Source organism: Choloepus didactylus, chromosome 7 (genome assembly GCF_015220235.1).
Source record: "Choloepus didactylus isolate mChoDid1 chromosome 7, mChoDid1.pri, whole genome shotgun sequence".
Taxonomy (NCBI): domain Eukaryota; kingdom Metazoa; phylum Chordata; class Mammalia; order Pilosa; family Megalonychidae; genus Choloepus; species Choloepus didactylus.
In genome coordinates, this window is record NC_051313.1 from 26597591 (window position 1) to 26616967 (window position 19377).

At 36.9% G+C, this 19377-nt stretch overlaps 1 pseudogene; it reads right to left on the reverse strand.

Annotated features, from left to right (window-relative positions):
- Nucleotides 1-12274: 12274 nt before the first annotated feature.
- On the reverse strand, nt 12275-18923 carry LOC119540504 (annotated as a pseudogene).
- Between the last annotated feature and the right edge of the window lie 454 nt (nt 18924-19377).

The window sequence follows — 19377 nt, forward strand, 5'->3', positions numbered from 1 at the left end:
ATTCCACATTTCCAGGGAGATTTATACCCCTGGGTGTCTGATCCCACACAGGGGGAAAGGCAGTGATTTCACCTGCCAAGTTGGCCTAGCTAGAGAGAGGGCCATGATGTAGCTTATTTTAACATGGAGGAAGAAAGTGTAAAAATAAAAAAGGGAAATTAAAAAAAAAAGTGGGAAGGTAGATTTTGTCATAGTAAAAGATGGACTCATACTTCATACCATATACAAAAATCAACTCAAAATAGATTATAGGCCTAAATATAGGAGACAGAACTTTCACATCCCTAGAAGATGTTGGGAAGCATCTTTAGGACCTTTTGTTAGGCAATGGTTTCTTAGACTTTACACCCAAAGCACAAGCAAAAAAAAAAAAAAAAAAAAGAAAAAGAAAAAAAGTAGGTAAATTGGACCTCATCAAAATTAAAAACTTTAAAAACTTTACCATGAAAGTAAAACAAAAACCTACACAATAGTAGAAAATATTTGGAAACCACATATTTGATAAGGGTTAGATTTCCATAATATATAAAGAAATCCTTCAACTCTACAACAAAAAGACAAAAAACCCAATTAAAAAATGAGCAAAAGACATGAATAGACATTTCACCAAAAAGGATATGCAAATGGCAATAAGCACATGAAACGATGCCCATCATTAGCCATTAGGGAAATGCAAATCAAAACCAAAATGAGTTACCATTTCACACCCACTAGAACAGCTACTACTGAAAAAGCAGAAAATTACAAGTGTTGGAGAGGATGTGGTGAAATAGGAATGCTCATTCATTGCTGACAATGTAAAATGGTGCAACTGCTGTGGGAGACAATTTGGCAGATCCTCAGAGAGTGAAGTATAGAATTACCATATGATCTTAAAATCCCACTTCTAGTATATATTCCAATGAATTGAAAGCAGGGACTTGAAAAGGTGTTTGCACACCAATGTTCGTAGTGACATTATTTACAATTGCCAAAAGATGGAAGCAACCTAAGTGCCCAGCAACTGAAGAATGGATAAACAAAATATGGTATCTACATACAATGGAATATTATACAGCCATAAAAAGGAATGAAATTCTGATACGTGCCACAATATGGCTGAACCTTGAAGATAACAAGTTGTGTCAAGTAAGCCCGACACAAAAGTACAAATATTGTATGATCTCACTTATTTGAAATAATTAGAATAAACAAACTCATAGAGTCAGAATTTAGGATATAGGTTACCAGGGGATAAGGTGGGGATAGGGAATAGGGAATTAATGCTTAAAATGTACAGTTTCTATTTGGGGTGATGGGAAAAGATGGGAAAGATATGCTTTGCTGAATTTCCTCTACAGCATTTTTAAATCAGATTCTTTGGAATTAGATAGTTGGAACTTGAACTGAAGATAAAATTGTGGTGGTTGTTTTTGTAACCCTAGGCAAGTTTCATTCTGCAGCAAGTCTCAGTTTCCTCATCTCTAAAATGGAATAATTGAAGGCTTTGCCTCATAAGGTTGCATATAAGGATAGAATAAAATAATTTTGTGAATAATTAGCACAGTGCTTGGCATATTGCAAGAGCTCAATTTTTGTTAGATATTTTTATTTATTAATAGAGAGTGCCAACACACCCAGATGAAGTGTTTAAGATAATGTTATAATTAATTAAAGTTTTTTTCATTCTTGCCAGAGAAATAAATATTTTATATAATTTTATTTCAGGCCCTTAAAATATTAAATGCACACAGTCAGTACTATTCTTCTGAGTCCACAGTTACTAATATGTTTTATTTGACCTTTTACCCAGAATCATCCCTGGGATATGACACACTGGTATAATTTCCTATGGTACCAACTGATGGTAGTCATTGAGAAAGTAGAAGGAAGTGTTCCTTCTACTGCTCAGAAAGATTTGAAGCTTATTTGAATGAAATCAACACTGAATTCAAATGCCTTTCATTAAATTCAGGTTGTTTTTTTAAAAAATAACTTTTTATTGTGGTAACATATATACAACTCAAAATTTTCCACTGTAACCACTTTCAAGTGTACAATTCAGTTGTATCAGTTGCATTCACGATATTGTGCTGCTATCACCATCATCCATTATCGAAATGTTTAATCACCCCAAACAGAAATGCTGGGCCTCTTTAGCAATAGCTCCCTATCCCCCACCCCCATCCCATCCCTGGTAATCTGTAATCTTCTCTCTGTCTGTATGAATTGGCATATTCTAGGTATTTCATGTTAAGTGGAATATTTAACAGCAAATGGATATTTGCCTACTAGAAGTGTTGGGGGAGTGGTGTACACACTGATCAGCACCTGAAGCTCCTTATTGTCCTGGAATTCCCCATCTAACTACATTGGTCAGACACAGGGCCAGTCTTACATAATAGATGCTTGCTTTCCTAGGATTTCTTTCACCTAGGATGTGGGCACGTGACCGAGGTTTCATCAAACACCCCCAACTTTGAGGAAGAAGCTATTGATGCAAAAGAGCAAGCACTGGAGAAAAGTACTTTGGAGATGGGTGGTGTTGGCAGCAGTGGCCGTGATACCAAGTTTCTAGGGGCAGTTGTGGTTTTCAATGTAAAGTGCTAGAAGTAGTGGCAAAGCAACAGGTGGTGTACAACATTCAGAAGTGTATGCGGCGTCATCTCTGAATTGGTTTTGTGGAATAGCCTGACCGTGGCTCTGTGCCACCTGTTCTCCAATCCAGAGAGTTGTGAGCAATTTTGTAATTTTTCAGTAAATTTTCTTTTTCCTAAAGCCAGGCTTCATTTCTGTTGCTTGCGATTATGATGGCTGAGTACCCCAAACATCTCTGTCTACTTAATTTTATTTCTATCCTAGAATCCTTCCCTGCTTTCTTTTCCATTTAAGCCCTCCCTAGATGCCTTCTTAGAAGCCCAGTCTTCCCTGTATTATTGTATTGGGAGACGGTAACAGATAGTGTTATTATGGGAACCATTACTGATGCCATCTAAAAGTGACACTTTCTCGCACACAGGTCATTGAATGACACACAGAGCAGAGCCACTATATCTGAATGGATAAAACTCACCCACATATTTTGGTTATTAAGATTCACTTACATTCCCTGGCACGTTGATTTCTTGATATGTGAAAACTTTGGTATGCAAATGGTGTGCATTTATTTTTAGGTTATTTCCTTTGTTGCACTGTTGTATGGTGCAGCTTCAATTGTTTAGAGATACGCAATCCTAAAATGCTTTAATTTTATTGTTATTTCCCCCCAAACTAATGGGAGATTAAAAATTCTTCATGTAAGATGCCTGATTTATTCCTGATGTTTTCCATTTCAGAATTTGTACTGGTTCCTTTCAACTGAAATTCTAATTAATTTAGAATTATGGAAACTTTATTATGCTGACATTTAAACTTTTTTGGTGGTAAAAATGGCAAAGCTTTCTTTAAATACTATGAGGAAGAAAGATACTAGCAAAATCATTTTATGGGTTTTCAATTTTTTTTTAAAGCTGTATTGGTGACACATTTTGAACACTAAAAAGAAAAACAAAATGCCACACTTAAATTCACCCTCTAGGCAATTAGTTTGAGTAGTAAATCTTGTTCTAAAACCAGCAACACACTTTTGGGTGTTTTTTTTTTTTTTTTTTTTTTTTAATCAGGCTTCTGAATTAGAGCAACAAAGTTTCAATGTACTGTCATATACATGAAGGACTGACTTCAATTTTATCGGCTTCAATTATCGGGCTAGCACTAAGTTTCCACTGAAGAAATTGTATGAGATCTGAAAGAAATTTGGAAACCACTGTTGTACAGGATGCAGAGTCATCCTATTCTTAGCTATTTCTGCTCTTACTGCAGACCCATGTGTTTATTGGGCATTTTTGAGCCCCTGCTTCCAAAAGAATTAGAATTTTATTTTTGGGGGAGGGAGAGCAGGGGATGAAAAGTGACAGAAAACTGCTGAGAGTCAATTATTAGTCTTTTCAAAAAAATGGAAAGAAGGGTCTTGTGAACACAAAAATAACTCAATCCCTGGCAAAATTATAAAATGGAATAGTAAAAGAAATTGTGGCACTTAAGGGAATTTTGGAGAATTGTGACATCACAAGGCTTTAGAATGAATTCACTGAGAGCAAGTCCTGATAAACCTTACATCTTTTTGTAGTAGAGTGGCTAATATGGCAAATCAGGAAAATAAGCACAGTGTATCTTAATTTCAGTAAAGCATTTGATATGCTTGGTGCAATTTTCAATTGTGAATCAACTGATAAAATATAAGATAAATGACAGAGAGAAGTGATAAAGTCTAACCTGGTTAAAAAAACTATAACAAGGTGTGTTGTGTGATGATTCACAGATAGCTTGCTACATGTCTGCCATTGGCTCTTTGCCACTCATTTTTATGAAGTGCTTTTAAGAAGATGAAAGAGGGATTCTTTTTCTAATCCACAGAGAAGTTTACAGACAAATAGAATATACAGTATGATGAACCAGAATTAAAAATTGCCACGCTTACAGGAGCGCTGTGATTAAAGGCCCAGCCCAAAGCCTAGCATTTAGTAGATACTTGGTAAATGTTTGCTGAATAAATAATTCTTGAACTACATAAAAGCTAGCATTATGTCTGGTTGCAGTAATAGAAATTTAGAGTCTATAGCATTAGATGGTTCACACCCAAAATTCTAAACCTGCTTCCTGGTACCATCTTTTAAGCATTACATTGACCAAAATGCTGTACAGGAGAAAAAGCTGAAAACTATGTTGGAGAAAAACTCAAAACTGTGTCCTATAGGGAATGTTTTAGTGGAACAAAGAAGAAAAAGGGGACGTATTTTAAATAATCATTATTTAAAAACCCTTATGTAAACATGGGAACAGCCTTGTTATTCTAGTAGGCTGATCTAGAACAAATGTTGAAAAGCTACAAAGAGGTAAATGATAATTTAACATTAGAATTTTCCAACCAACAGGGCCATCCGATGATGGAACAGGCCTCCCTTGGTAGTGATACATTCCTCTCACTGGAGGCTAAATGACTACTGGTCAGGGATGCTGGGGAAAGGAGTTTTTATGGCACGCAGGATTCCTTAGAGACCCTTCTGTTTCTCAAGCACATTATGGCTGTGGATTTTAGGAATAGAAAAATTATAAGATATATCCCTGTGGTAGTTTGAAGCTGTATGGACCTCAGAAAAACATGTGCTTAAGTTTAATCCATTCCTGTGAGTGTGAACCCATTGTAAGTAGGAACTTTTGATGAGGTTACTTCAGTTAAGGCATGGCCCAGAATGGGTCTTAATTCTACAACTGGAGTCCTTTTAAGAGAATGAAATTCAGACACAGAGATAGAAAGCCACAGGAAGCAAGAAGCTGAAATGGAACCCAGAGTAGAAGGAAGAGACCAGGAGAGGTCACCATGTGCATTGCCATGTGCCAGAGGAACCAAGGATCACTGGCAGCCAGCCCCAGAACACCACTGTCTTTGGGGAGAAAACATTACCTTGATGATGCCTTAATTTGGACATTTTCCCAGCCTCAAAACCATGAGCGAATAAATTCCCATTGTTTAAGCTGAACCATTGCATGCTGTTGGCTTGAGCAGCCTCAAAAACTAAAACAATCCCCAGGAACATGCAGTGACAAAAGCTTACACTTGTAATAGAAAAGTAGATGTTTTAAATTCATAGATATAAAGAACATTACCTTTAGAGATGTTGCACTAGTTTTCAAGGACAGTTTCTCTTTTGATGTGATGTGATAGTACAATCATTACCTCCCAAATACAAGGATTTATTAAGAGAGATGTATGGATTCAGAAAGAGAGCCTGGCAAGAATGGAGGTTACTGTGCTAGAACAAGGAGAGGGGAATAGTATGATAGCATAGCCACAAAATCTCTTTTGTAAGGAAAATGGAAATAAGACGTTCAAGATTTTCTAGGCACATTGCAGTTTCTGGTGACCTTTAAATTGAATCAAAGAGTAAAGGTTTTGTACTGCAATCATTGGAAACATAAAGCTGTGGAAACAAAATCACTGCAAAAATACAGAGAAAAAGTGAACAAAAACCCTTGAGTTGATGTTTCTCATAACTTCCCCCCACTCCCTCCCACTTGTCCCTGATAAATTTGAGGACAAAGCCAGTTTTTTGGTTACACAAAGAGATTATTCTGGGCATGACAATGTGAATTAAAAGATTTTCTGTCTGATTCTTCCCATATGTTGGATAAACTAAGTTTATTGTTCAGCGCACTTTGATGGAGCAAAAATGTTAATGAAGTAAAAACAAGTAATGAATCCAGTAAGTTCATTATACTTTGGAATCTCCCTATGTCTTTTGCTGTTATTAGCATTGACATTTCTCTATGGTAAGACCTATAGGTTGTGTTCTTATATATATCCAGATTTATTTTTTCTAAAACCAAAATTTACAGGCATCATTTTTTGAACAGTTTTTTCTTTATTATAATTTTACAAAGACATTGTTTGTTACATTACAAAAATATCTGTAACATATATGTAAATTCAAAACTGTAATTATATAATGTACACTAGGGAGCCTGCTATTCAATTTAAAAATGTTACCCATATTTTACATCTAACTGGGTGTTTCTTTCCACTCTTCTCCTCTTGACTCCCCCTAACACCCTCAGAATTAACACAGAGATTTATGTTTCTCTTGCTTTAACTTTTAAAAAATTGCATCTATATGTATACTTAAACAATATAGTATTATTTTTGCATGTTTTTGAAATATAAAAATTGTGTCATACTATATTTAGCCTTCTGAAACTTGCTTTTTTCACTTAATATTATGTTTGTAAGAGGCATTTATGCTATTGCAAGTTATAGTTTAGTCATTTATTCTGTTTTATAATATTCTGTTGTGTGAACACATCATGGTTTATCTATTCTATTGTGTGAACACATCATGATTTATCTATTCTATTGTGTGAACACATCATGGTTTATCATGGTTTAGATGAGGCAATGGGTTATTTATATTCTATTTATTATTATTAACGTTGTTGTGAGTCTTTTTGTGCACATGCGCAAAAGTTTCTCTGGTGTATACACAAGAATTTTTCTAGAAGTGGAAGGTCTTGGCTAGGTGATATACACATGTTCACTTTGCAAAGTAATGCCAAATTATTTCCAAAACGGTTGTTCCAATTTGCCTTTTTCCTCACAATATATAAGTGGTGCAGTTGATTCTTATCCTCTCCAATAAAGAGAGAATTTCTCACCTTTTGACATTTTAGTCATCATAAATAGAATATTTTGTTATTAATGTGAAAATTCATAAACATTTTTAAACAAAAGGAGGTATTAAAATAATGATCAAGGAAAATGTGGTGCTCATTGTGCTGGTTTGAAACTGTTGTGGACCTCAGAAAAGCCATGAGCTTTTAATCCAATCTTGTGGGGTGGAATCTATTCATTGAGTGTTTCCATGGAGATGTGACCCACCCAACTCTCCTGGGGGCAAACTCTGGGTTAGAACTTTGATTAAATTATTTCCACAGAGGTGTGAACCCACCCAGTCAGGGTGGGTCCTGATTAGTTTACTGGAGTCCTTTAAGAGAGCTCATGGAGAGAAGGCGCTCAGAGAAGCTGAGAAAGACATTTGGAGAGAAGCTAACATATGTAACCCAGAGTTTGCCCCAGGAGAAGCTAAGAGCCACTTGGAGATGCAGACAGAAAGACCCAGATGCTTGAAGATGCAGACAGAAAGACATTTGGAGATGCTAAGCTAAGAGATGAAGCACAGAGTTTGCCCTGGAGAAGCTAATAGAGGACCTTCAGACACTTACAACAAGCAAGGATGCACAGGAGCTGATAGAGAGAAGCCAAGAGAGACAGAAGCCCAGAGACATTTTGGAGAAAGCCGTTTTGAAACCAGAACCTAGTAGCAAAGGACCAGCAGATGCCAGCCACATGCCTTCCCAGCTGACAGAGGTGTTCAGATGCCATCAGCCTTTCTTCAGTGAAGGTACCCTTTTGTTGATGCCTTAGTTTGGACACCTTTATGGCCTTAGAACTTTAAATTTGTAACCTAATAAATCCCCTTTGTAAAAGCCAATACATTTCTGGTATTTTGCATAATGGCAGATTTAGCAAACCACAACACTCATTCATTCACTGTCTATCATGTCAATCACTATGAAAGACACATGATAAATAAAGAAAAAAAATATAAAAATGTTTCTGCTCTAAGATTACCATCTATATAAAATTATATATTACACAAATACTTTCAAATAATGGAGTAAGACAGTATTATCACCATTTTTCAGTTCTCCCTCTCCTCTCCCTTCATATTCTTTGCCACTCTGTATTAGGATGTCCCAACAAGGAAACCTAAGTAGTTTCTACCTCAAAGTGACCTTTGAGTCTGCCCGTTCTGCTCTTTTTCTGCCATTTATTCTGTCAGCTCCCACTGGGACTACATCATTTCTACTGAAGGATGACCAAGGTGTGAATGTGAGTAGGAAAAGGGTTTAATGAGCAAGACTCTTTTGCCTGAGTGAAAAGATATGTAGGGAAAGAGAAAAAAGGGAAAGTTTGATTTGGACCATCTAGTAGAGGGTCTTAAATGTCTCAGGTTGAAGAGTTTGGACTCTATCCTATGGCAACAGGGGGAGCTAAAGAATTTTATGAAAATATTTTCTTAGTTCGTGAATTACTCAGAAGGGATTAGACTAGGAAGGGATTTTCTGAAACTAAAGCACAAGGTAAAAAAGAGACATATATGTTAATCCCAGGAATATATATTTTTTAATGGAGAAAATAAAAGTAACTTAGCATGTGGTACCCAAAAATATTAAGACAATCTCTAAAGTAGTATTTTCAATAAATCTGGATAATTTATCAGACCACACTGTCCTCAAAAAAAAAAAAAAAAGAATAAAATTAACATTCTTTACCTCTTATCTGGCATAAATTACTGAAGATAAATTATTCTGGATAAATTGGATACCTACCCTAAAGCAGTATTGTGTTTCCAAATAGTTTATTGCTTTATTTTAAAACTTTTCTTTGGTATTGTTTTAATGTCAAACAAGATTAGCTCCTTTCCTATTTTGTATATAATACAAATTCCTACCAAACCCTCTAGTTCAATATTCACTGATTTGGACTTTAAGTTTACATAGTCAAACATGTTTTTGGAAATACCGTGGAGAACAGCATGAAGACCCAGGGTTCAAATGAAGTGTGGAATGAATGAGAATCAGATGATGGACTGAATGTCATGCAAAATGTCTGTTTCTCTTAGCACTTCTTTTTAGCATTGCTTTAAAAATACTAAAATAAATTTTTTAAACAGTTTTATTTGCACACCATATATAGCATGGTTTTTATGAGACTTTACTCATAAGAATCTTTTCTAGTGAGTTGTGATGGCTTGGGGAGAAAAAGTGTTATTAATAAAGGTAAAAGAGAATTGTAAGTCCTGGAACACACACACACACACATATGCACATACACACATACAGATATATATTTTAGTCAGATGAATTTTAAATGATTTCCAAGGGTGTTTAGTGATCAAACATTTAATCTACCATCAAATGTGTAACTCTAAATTTGTGATTGACAAACAAAAGTTTCCAAAAGGGCCTTTTGTTACTTACAAGATGGACATTATTGGTTCTTCTGCAAGTAGGGGCTATTTGTGAGGTACTTACACCTAGAAAGAGGAGGACAGAGAGATAACCGTTCCTCACAAAATGTAATGATGCTTACTTGTTCTTCATTATTGTTTATACTCTATCCATAAAGACCAAATTAATATTCTGAAATAATTCCCATTGATGGATACGTTCTTCACGTTTAACTGGAATGACCACGATATGCAAATTTCATGTTGAAAAAACTTAAAAATTCTGTGAGAAATCTATATGAAAATTAGTGACACAATATTTTAGACCAGGCCAGTATTTTAGACTTGGATGTTCTCTTAAGGTGCCTAGTAGACGGGGTTCCACAAGCAGATCCTTTGCTGTTCAAGGTTAACAATGGGAGCAAGGAAAGAAGAAAATATTGTAGCATAAACCAGTCTGGAAATTTGTGCTGTAATACTTGGCATTGTCTTTTGCTTCATTATGTAAAGTTTACAGGCTTAACTTTAAAAAGTGGATCTTAACCTCATAAAATATAAGCAATAAAACCCAAACACACACAGTTTTACAATTACAAATTAAAGTTGCCTGCAGCAAACTTGCGAATAATTGAAGGAAGCTGTTTTATGCCTTTATTAAAAGTTTATTTGTATGTTTAATTTATTCATTCATTTATTCCCTTTTATCTCCATTTCCCGCTCCCATCCCCACATAGTTAACAACTCTAATGCGTTTGATATTTATCTTTTACATTGTGTGTGAAATATTTTATACAGCTTTCATTATTAAAGCAAATTTCTAAAACCAGACTGTTATTTATCTTCTAAAAATAGCATATTTGCTTTATTTGGTGTGTGGTTATGTTTGAGCTTTTCAACTTTTTTTTTGCAGAAAAATGTAGAAAATGCTAATCAGCATAAAGAATCAGAAAAAATAAATCACACCTAATTCCATTGCCCAGAGGGAACCAGTTAACATATTGGCTTACTTTCTTTTAACCCTTAAAAATCGTTATTTAAAAATAGACTTAAGATATTATTTTACAAGTAATTCTGCAATTTTTCTTCAGGTAACGTAACATAAGCATTTCCCTTAAATTCCTTTATACATAATTATATTGGCTATTTAATATTCCATTATATAGATGTGCCGTAATTTATTCATTCCTCTTAATGTTAGATTTTTGAGTCATTTCCAGTTTTCATTCTTATAAAAAACATTTCATTGAGCTTTTTTTTGTACATAAATATTGGTCTTTTATATATTCTTTATTGTTCATAGAAGTGGAAATACTGGCTTTTGATATACAGTGCTTAAGTTATTGTCAGAAAGACTACTAATTGTCATTCTCACCAGCAGGGTATGAGGGTACCCATATTAATGAGCTCTTGCCAATATTGAGTATTATATTCCTTGCTTATTTGGTAGGTCAGAGTAAAGCAGTATCACGTTTAATTTTAATTTGCATTTTTCTTTATTAATAATTAAATTTTTTATATGTTCATTATTCATTTGTAATTCTTCTTTAAGCATTGTCTACTCATTACCATTGCTCATTATGGATGGGAGTTAGTGTTTTTTGAGCTGTTTGTTATATTTGCAAAGTTTAAAAAATTTTAGGCTCAAATTTTGCTAAATTTTTGCATTGTTATTTGCATTTCTAATGTTGCAAAGTTTTAAATTTTGTGTTTTCTAAATTTTAAGACTATCCTTTATGTTTTTTTTTCCTTTTTGCCACAGATGATTTTACCAGAAAATGACTGCTACATGGAAAGAACCAGATTAAATATATTCTACAATTTCATTTAATGAGATGAAAAAGATATTGGGTACTATACGACAATACTTACACTGTCATTTTTTCATCACATTATTTACTGTTTATAGATTTGATGCAAACATACATGTTTCAGAACTTAACCAAGATTTATTAAAAACAGAAATTTATGAAGAAATCAGTAGTATCCAACTCTAGCTCAAGGAAAATTAAGCATTGAGAGTCTAATTCTTGAAACAACATTTTTCTTCATTAAAACAATTGCATCGTGGTTAAAATGCAAATGTTTCTCAGTTTAAGGGACCTTAGGAATCCTCTAGGAAACTCCTCAATTTAACCCTTATCTATGACAATCTTATTTCATTCTTCTGAAAAAGCACATTCACCTCTCAATTTTTAAAAATATATTGTAACAACTGGCATAACAGGGGAAAACACAGAATCAGGAGAAACGAGTTCTAGTCAAAGTTATCACTGTTCTGTGTATATGTTATATTGCATAATAAAAAATGTGAAAAAAGAAATACACAGTGTGACTCTGCAGGTCACTTAATCTTGGGGGCTGAGTCTTCTGGTCTGCAAAAAGAGGTAATTTGCCTAGATTTTATTCAATGTGTCCTTCAGTTCTAATATACAAAGATTCTAGGTATTATGCTTCTAAAATTATTTTCTGAAAAAAGTTAAAAAAATAAAGCAGCAGAATGAAGCTAACTATTGAAAGAAAAAAATTGTTAAGGCAAACTTTACAAAGCAGCATTTAAAAAGAAATCATGTCAAAACTCAAAAGAATTTCTGGTAATGTTGTCCTGGCATTGGCCAGCAAATATTTTTTATGTCTGCCACATGCCAAGCACATATATACAGTTTTTCCTCTCCTTTCCTGTGAAGAAACCCTCAGCGCTTCTTCCAGGTAAACTTTCTGCAGGCTCCCTCTTGGCCTGTCTTCTGTTCTCTGATACGTGGATTAGTAGTAAGTAGTCCAGCTTGTCTCATCCACTTGAACTCTTCCTTGGTGACGAAACTGCATAAGGTTTTTACAGTCACCAAGCGAAGGGCTCCAGCCTGTACCGATCTCCTGCCCCTCAAGACTGAGCGACTTACATCATGTTTCCGAGCCCGTCAAGGAAGTGAAAAGGGAACATCAACTGTTCTCTGTCCTGTGTCACTGGAAAGTAAAGCAAATAATTCTATTTACTTTTATTTTTTCATTGCCACGTTCATCAACAACTACTTCTGCCTTTGCACTCTTTCCTCCACCTTCGCTTGTTTTGAAGGCTATTCCTTGCTCGTCAAACTGCAAAGGTTCAATCACATGTTTTTTTGATTGATTAGTTGCTCTTCTGTGAAACTTCTGCATGAATACTTCTTCAGCAACACCACATTGCAATGTCCATAACCTTTCCAGCAGCTGAATGAACTTCATATAATCTTGATCGGACAGTTTTTCCACTAACATTTCTTCTAGTTTCTCCTTAATCAGCCATCTGCTGCCAATCAGGTCTTTAGTTATATTTTTTTTCTGAAAATAGTCCTTTGGCTGCAAATGATTTCGGTTTTTCTATATTTAGGAGCTTTCCATATGCTTCATGCATTAATGAATATGATTGTTTGCCAGTATGAAAGAGAAAATGAAATGGACGGGCGTCTTCTCCCCGCTGGATTGCTTTGTTTTGGAGAAATGTGTTCAGGATGCTTCATTATTGTTCTGGCTCGCTTCTCAAACAAACCACTTGGAAAAAGGTAAGCAATAGCTCTATCAACATCCTCTTGGGTAAAAGTTTCTGGAATTTCTCCCACTATGTTGGCTAAATGTCTCTTTTCTATGTTGAACTCTTCAACCTGCTTTTAAATAAAATCCGCTGTGTAAGTTTCACGTCTTAAGGCTGCAACATTTTTCTTTATTGTTACAACCAAGGTGTATTTTAGCCTTAATATCTGGGATCCGGGAGCTATCTGCAATTCAGCAATCGCTGCTTTCCTTTGCAGGCAAGGCTAACGCTGCACCCCCATGCCCCCAACCCCGCCCCCACCCGCGCCCACACAAATTGCTGGTAAGAATCCGGCGGAGCTAGATGATGGACCCGGAGCCCTTATGTTGGCTGTTCATGATTTTTTTATGTTACTCTTGTTTTAGAACACTTTCTCGTCTAGAGATTAGTAAGTATTCAATTTTTTAAAAATACATGTAACTCTTTAATCCATGTGAAGTGTATTTTGGTACATACTGAGGTTCTAAACTGTATGTTTTCCAAAATTCAAGTATCTCAACCATATTTTTTAATCTATGATTTATGCTGCCTCCTCTACTGTAGCTGAATCTGTTTGGAGATTTTCCTGTTCTTTTGCCCACTGTATTCATTCATGTCCCAGCAGTACACCATTTTAACTGAATTTTTATAGCATGTATCAGCTAGATCACTTATGTCTGATTTGCCTTGCCTTGAAAACTTGCATTTGAGACAGACTTTGCCGAATGACAGGCCCTCAGTCTTGGAATTGTTTGCTTGGAGCACTTCTTCACCACTTCCCCCTCAGTGTGTAGATGCATCTTTATTCAGTTTCATCCAAGGGAATAAACTAATAACCCTCTGGACAAGTCACCTTAGTAGCTCTTAGTGACAGAGGATTATTGGCTATTAAAAATGAAAACAAGGAAAGGAATCAGCAGAGCAGCTGCCAGTGGCTATTGCACAGGAAAGGGAAACCATCACCTGCCCAGGGAAGTAGGAGAGAGAGATACCTGCAGACTTAGCCCTCTGTGAGGAAGTAATGGCAGAAAAGAGCTCACAGAACCATGTATGGCTCGTGACCCAGCTAGGAAGGGAGGGACAATGGGAAAAATCCATACAGATCTTGAGAGAGTTCTGTGCGTTTGAGACTATAATGAAAATTTAAGAGAATGTAACAGTCTTCACTGATTAAGAGGGTTTCAGATAGGCACCAAGATAAGCTAAACCTTTAGTGCAGTATAAACTCAGAGTAGTTTAGTAAGTTACACGATTATTGTAGTCAATCAGAGGTGAGATGAAAAGTAAGATGATTTCGATTCCAAGCAGAACTGAATTTTGGAATGAAACTGGTATAAATGATTATTGTATTGTACTCTCTTACACATTATGCTTGTGAAATAGAAGTAATGAGAAAGAGGGCTCAATGTTTTGCTGTTCCTGCATGCACAAGCAAGGAGGAGTGGAAGTTCAACTGGCAGGAAAACACCTAAAGGCTGAAATTCTTTTGTAGGGTGGGACCACTTAATGTAGGGTAGGGTCTTAACTTGAGGACCAGAAACTCCAAGTTGTTACCGAGTAATTCCTGTATATGCCCAGGCCGCTTCCTACCCAGAAGTCATCATCCTGAATATACAGCCTCCTTTATCTCTCTCTATTTCCTGCCTTTGTCCTGAACCTAGAGCAAGGCAGTAGAATGACTATATACGTTAATTTCCCATCCCTTGCAAAACCTAGCTGGCAAGATACTGAAGGTATAAACAAAGCTGAAATTTTGAGTGCTCATTAGGTTGGATTCTTCTAGCATTCCTAATTATTAAAAAGGATTTTTCCATTATCTTGGCAATTGCCTTAGTACTTCTATTTCCCATAAGACGAAAGGTTACAGAGAATCAGCTGCATAGCTCTCTTGGTGCCACAGAAATAAATTCCCTCATGTTCTTCCTCCCAATAAGAAAGAAGTATTATTTTAATTTTTCCTTTTATAGCCATCAGTTCCCCATTAGTTTAAGACAAAGGCTGTTGTGGCTAACTGTGATTTTATTTATGCACGTAATTGATTATGTCTCTAGTAGATGGTTGCTTCCAATAATGACTCACAGTAAACCTTCTTAACAATCATATTATTAGATTTCAGAAGAGGTGGTCACTACTTCCACAAGATGCTGGAAGTTAGTTTTAAGCAATCATTATTAACTAGAGCAGGAAAAGTTGGACAAGAGGTTTTATTAGAAAATCTACATTCTGAACTGAGGCTTACATCATTTTTTTAATCACAAACAGTCTCAAGACATTCCAATATTAACCTTCCAGACAACTACAAGTCTCTTCCAGTAACAGAGGCCATTGTGCAATGGCCTTAGGGTGGTTTGTGTCAAATGAGGGTGGCTCTGACCAAGTTGGCACAATGCCAGGCTTAGGAGTACCCCTCAATGTAAAATACCAGTGTCTCCTAGTATTTTTTTTTTTAATCTTCATTTTATTGAGATATATTCATATACCACGCAGTCATACAAAACAAATCGTACTTTCGATTGTTCACAGTACCATTACATAGTTGTACATTCAACACCCAAATCAATCCCTGACACCTTCATTAGCACACACACAAGAATAACAAGAATAATAATTAGAGTGAAAAAGAGCAATTGAAGTAAAAAAGAACACTGGGTACCTTTGTCTGTTTGTTTCCTTCCCCTATTTTTCTACTCATACATCCATAAACTAGACAAAGTGGAGTGTGGTCCTTATGGCTTTCCCAATCCCCTTGTCACCCCTCATAAGCTACATTATTATACAACTGTCTTCGAGATTCATGGGTTCTGGGTTGTAGTTTGATAGTTTCAGGTATCCACCACCAGCTACCCCAATTCTTTAGAACCTAAAAAGGGTTGTCTAAAGTGTGCGTAAGAGTACCCACCAGAGTGACCTCTCGGCTCCTTTTGGATTCTCTCTGCCACTGAAGCTTATTTAATTTCCTTTCACATCCCCATTTTGGTCAAGAAGATGTTCTCCGTCCCACGATGCCAGGTCTACATTCCTCCCCGGGAGTCATATTCCACGTTGCCTGGGAGATTCACTCCCCTGGGTGTCTGATCCCACGTAGTGGGGAGGGCAGTGATTTCACCTTTCAAGTTGGCTTAGCTAGAGAGACAGGGCCACATCTGAGCAACAAAGAGGCATTCGGGAGGAGGCTCTTAGGCACAACCATAGGGAGGCCTAGTCTCTCCTTTGCAGCAACCGTCTTCCCAAGGGTAAAACCTGTGGTAGAGGGCTCAACCCATCAAACCACCAGTCCCCTATGTCTGTGGTCATGTTAGCAGCCATGGAGGTGGGGTAGGCGAATACCCCTGCATTCTCCACAGGCTCCTCAAGGGGGCACTGCATCTTTTTTTTTCCTTGTTTTTTTTTTTTTTTTTTTTTAACTTTCCCTTCTTTTTTAAATCAACTGTATGAAAAAAAAGTTAAAAAGAAAACAAACATACAATAAAAGAACATTTTAAAGAGACCATAACAAGGGAGTAAGAAAAAGACAACTAACCTAAGATAACTGCTTAACTTCCAACATGTTCCTACTTTACCCCAAGAAAGTTACCTAATATAGCAACATTTCTGTGAACTTGCTCCTACTATATCCATCAGAAATTAACAGACCATAGTCATTCCTGGGCATCCCCAGAACGTTAAATGGCTTATCTGTTCTTCTTGGATTATTGTTCCCCCTTCCTTAATTGCTCTCTATTGCTAGTTCCCCTACATTCTACATTATAAGCCATTTGTTTTATATTTTTCAAAGTTCACATTAGTGGTAGCATATAATATTTCTCTTTTTGTGCCTGGCTTATTTTGCTTAGCATTATGTCTTCAAGGTTCATCCATGTTGTCATATGTTTCACGAGATCGTTCCTTCTTACTGCCGCGTAGTATTCCATCGTGTGTATATACCACATTTTATTTATCCACTCATCTGTTGAAGGACATTTGGGTTGTTTCCATCTTTTGGCAATTGTGAATAATGCTGCTATGAACATTGGCGTGCAGATATCTGTTCGTGTCATTGCTTTCCGATCTTCCGGGTATATACCGAGAAGTGCAATCGCTGGGTCGAATGGTAACTCTATATCTAGTTTTCTAAGGAACTGCCAGACTGACTTCCAGAGTGGCTGAACCATTATACAGTCCCACCAACAGTGAATAAGAGTTCCAATTTCTCCACATCCCCTCCAGCATTTGTAGTTTCCTGTTTGTTTAATGGCAGCCATTCTAACCGGTGTTAGATGGTATCTCATTGTGGTCTTAATTTGCATCTTTCTAATAGCTAGTGAAGCTGAACATTTTTTCATGTGTTTCTTGGCCATTTGTATTTCCTCTTCAGAGAACTGTCTTTTCATATCTTTTGCCCATTTTATAATTGGGCCAACTGTACCATTGTCATTGAGTTGTAGGATTTCTTTATATATGCAAGATATCAGTCTTTTGTCAGATACATGGTTTCCAAAAATTTTTTCCCATTGAGTTGGCTGCCTCTTTACCTTTTTGAGAAATTCCTTTGAGGTGCAGAAACTTCTAAGCTTGAGGAGTTCCCATTTATCTATTTTCTCTTTTGTTGCTTGTGCTTTGGGTGTAAAGTCTAGGAAGTGGCCGCCTAATACAAGGTCTTGAAGATGTTTTCCTACATTATCTTCTAGGAGTTTTATGGTACTTTCTTTTATATTGAGATCTTTGGTCCATTTTGAGTTAATTTTTGTGTAGGGGGTGAGGTAGGGGTCCTCTTTCATTCTTTTGGATATGGATTGCCGAGGTCCTGCCTCAGCAAACATGACAGGGTCCTAAAGTGGGGGTCGGCGTCGGCGCAGCAAGGAAGGAGACAGACACGCAAAGTGTCTGGGACGAAGCTCAGGGCTCCGACAATTTTAATGAAAAAGTGATTTTCTTTTATAGCTCAAAGTTACATAAGCTCTGCACCTGGATCACGCGGGTGAGAGCTGGCAAGCACAGCATATAAATCACAAAACCATTGTTACTCAATTCCAGGGGACATTGGGGTCCGAACAGGGCGGGGGGACCGAGCAGTGTGTGTTTTCATCCCTATGTTAAGACAACTCTATTCCGGTGCAGACCTTCCAAGTTCCTCATAATATTCTTCCTTGTTCTCAGTAATGATCTCTGTTTTGGCTATTTTAATTATTTAGAAGGGCTTGTTTTTGTACCTAAAGTAAATTAGCTGTGGGCTCATACGAGGAACTACTCTCGTACCATAAGCCCGTGGGGTGGGTGCCCAAAGAATTTCTTGTATGCTCTGGCTGCCCGAGATCAGCCATTAGGCACTAGTGGAGCATGTTGACCCTGATTCAGTTCTAACCTCGGCAAACAACGGGGCCTGTCAAGGAACCGGGTGATGAATTACGTGGTTTACATTGCTTCTGCTTTGGCCTTCTAATCGCTTTCTCAGTGAAATATTTTTGGATGTAAAAGGGGGAACTTGTGTAAAGGAGGATGTCTGGAAAGGGGCAAGGGGGCTTCAGGTGGCTAAACGGGGTGGCTGCTTTCTCATAGGTGGAGGAGGGGGTTCATCGAAAGGTAAAATCATCGGAAGGTGCCCAACACTTTGTCATATCTTTGATTATTATCCAGAGTATATCCCAAATTATTACATTAGTAAAGAAAAAGAGAAAGCAGAAGCACAAAGATTAAAAGAATCAGCATTGCAATAGTCCATCGGTGGTAGGCTTTGCCAGGATCCGTCGAGGGGCCACGCCCGCCGCTGTGCGGCACATCCACAGTAATGTTTTCTGTTGAACCTGAGGCTTTGCCATCAGGTTTAGGATGTGGCGATTTGGCTCCCGACAATGGATATCCAACTCTCCCAGCCCCATTTGTTGAAAAGACCATTATGACTCAGTTCAGTGACTTTGGGGGCCTTATCAAAGATCAGTCGGCCATAGATCTGAGGGTCTATCTCCGAATTCTCAATTCGATTCCATTGATCTATATGTTTATCTTTGTGCCAGTACCATGCTGTTTTGGCAACTGTGGCTTTATAATAAGCTTCAAAGTCAGGGAGTGTAAGTCCTCCCACTTCGTTTTTCTTTTTTAGAGTGTCTTTAGCAATTCGAGGCATCTTCCCTTTCCAAATAAATTTGATAACTAGCTTTTCCAAGTCTGCAAAGTAGGTTGTTGGAATTTTGATTGGGATTGCATTGAATCTGTAGAGGAGTTTGGGTAGAATTGACATCTTAATGACATTTAGTCTTCCTATCCATGAACATG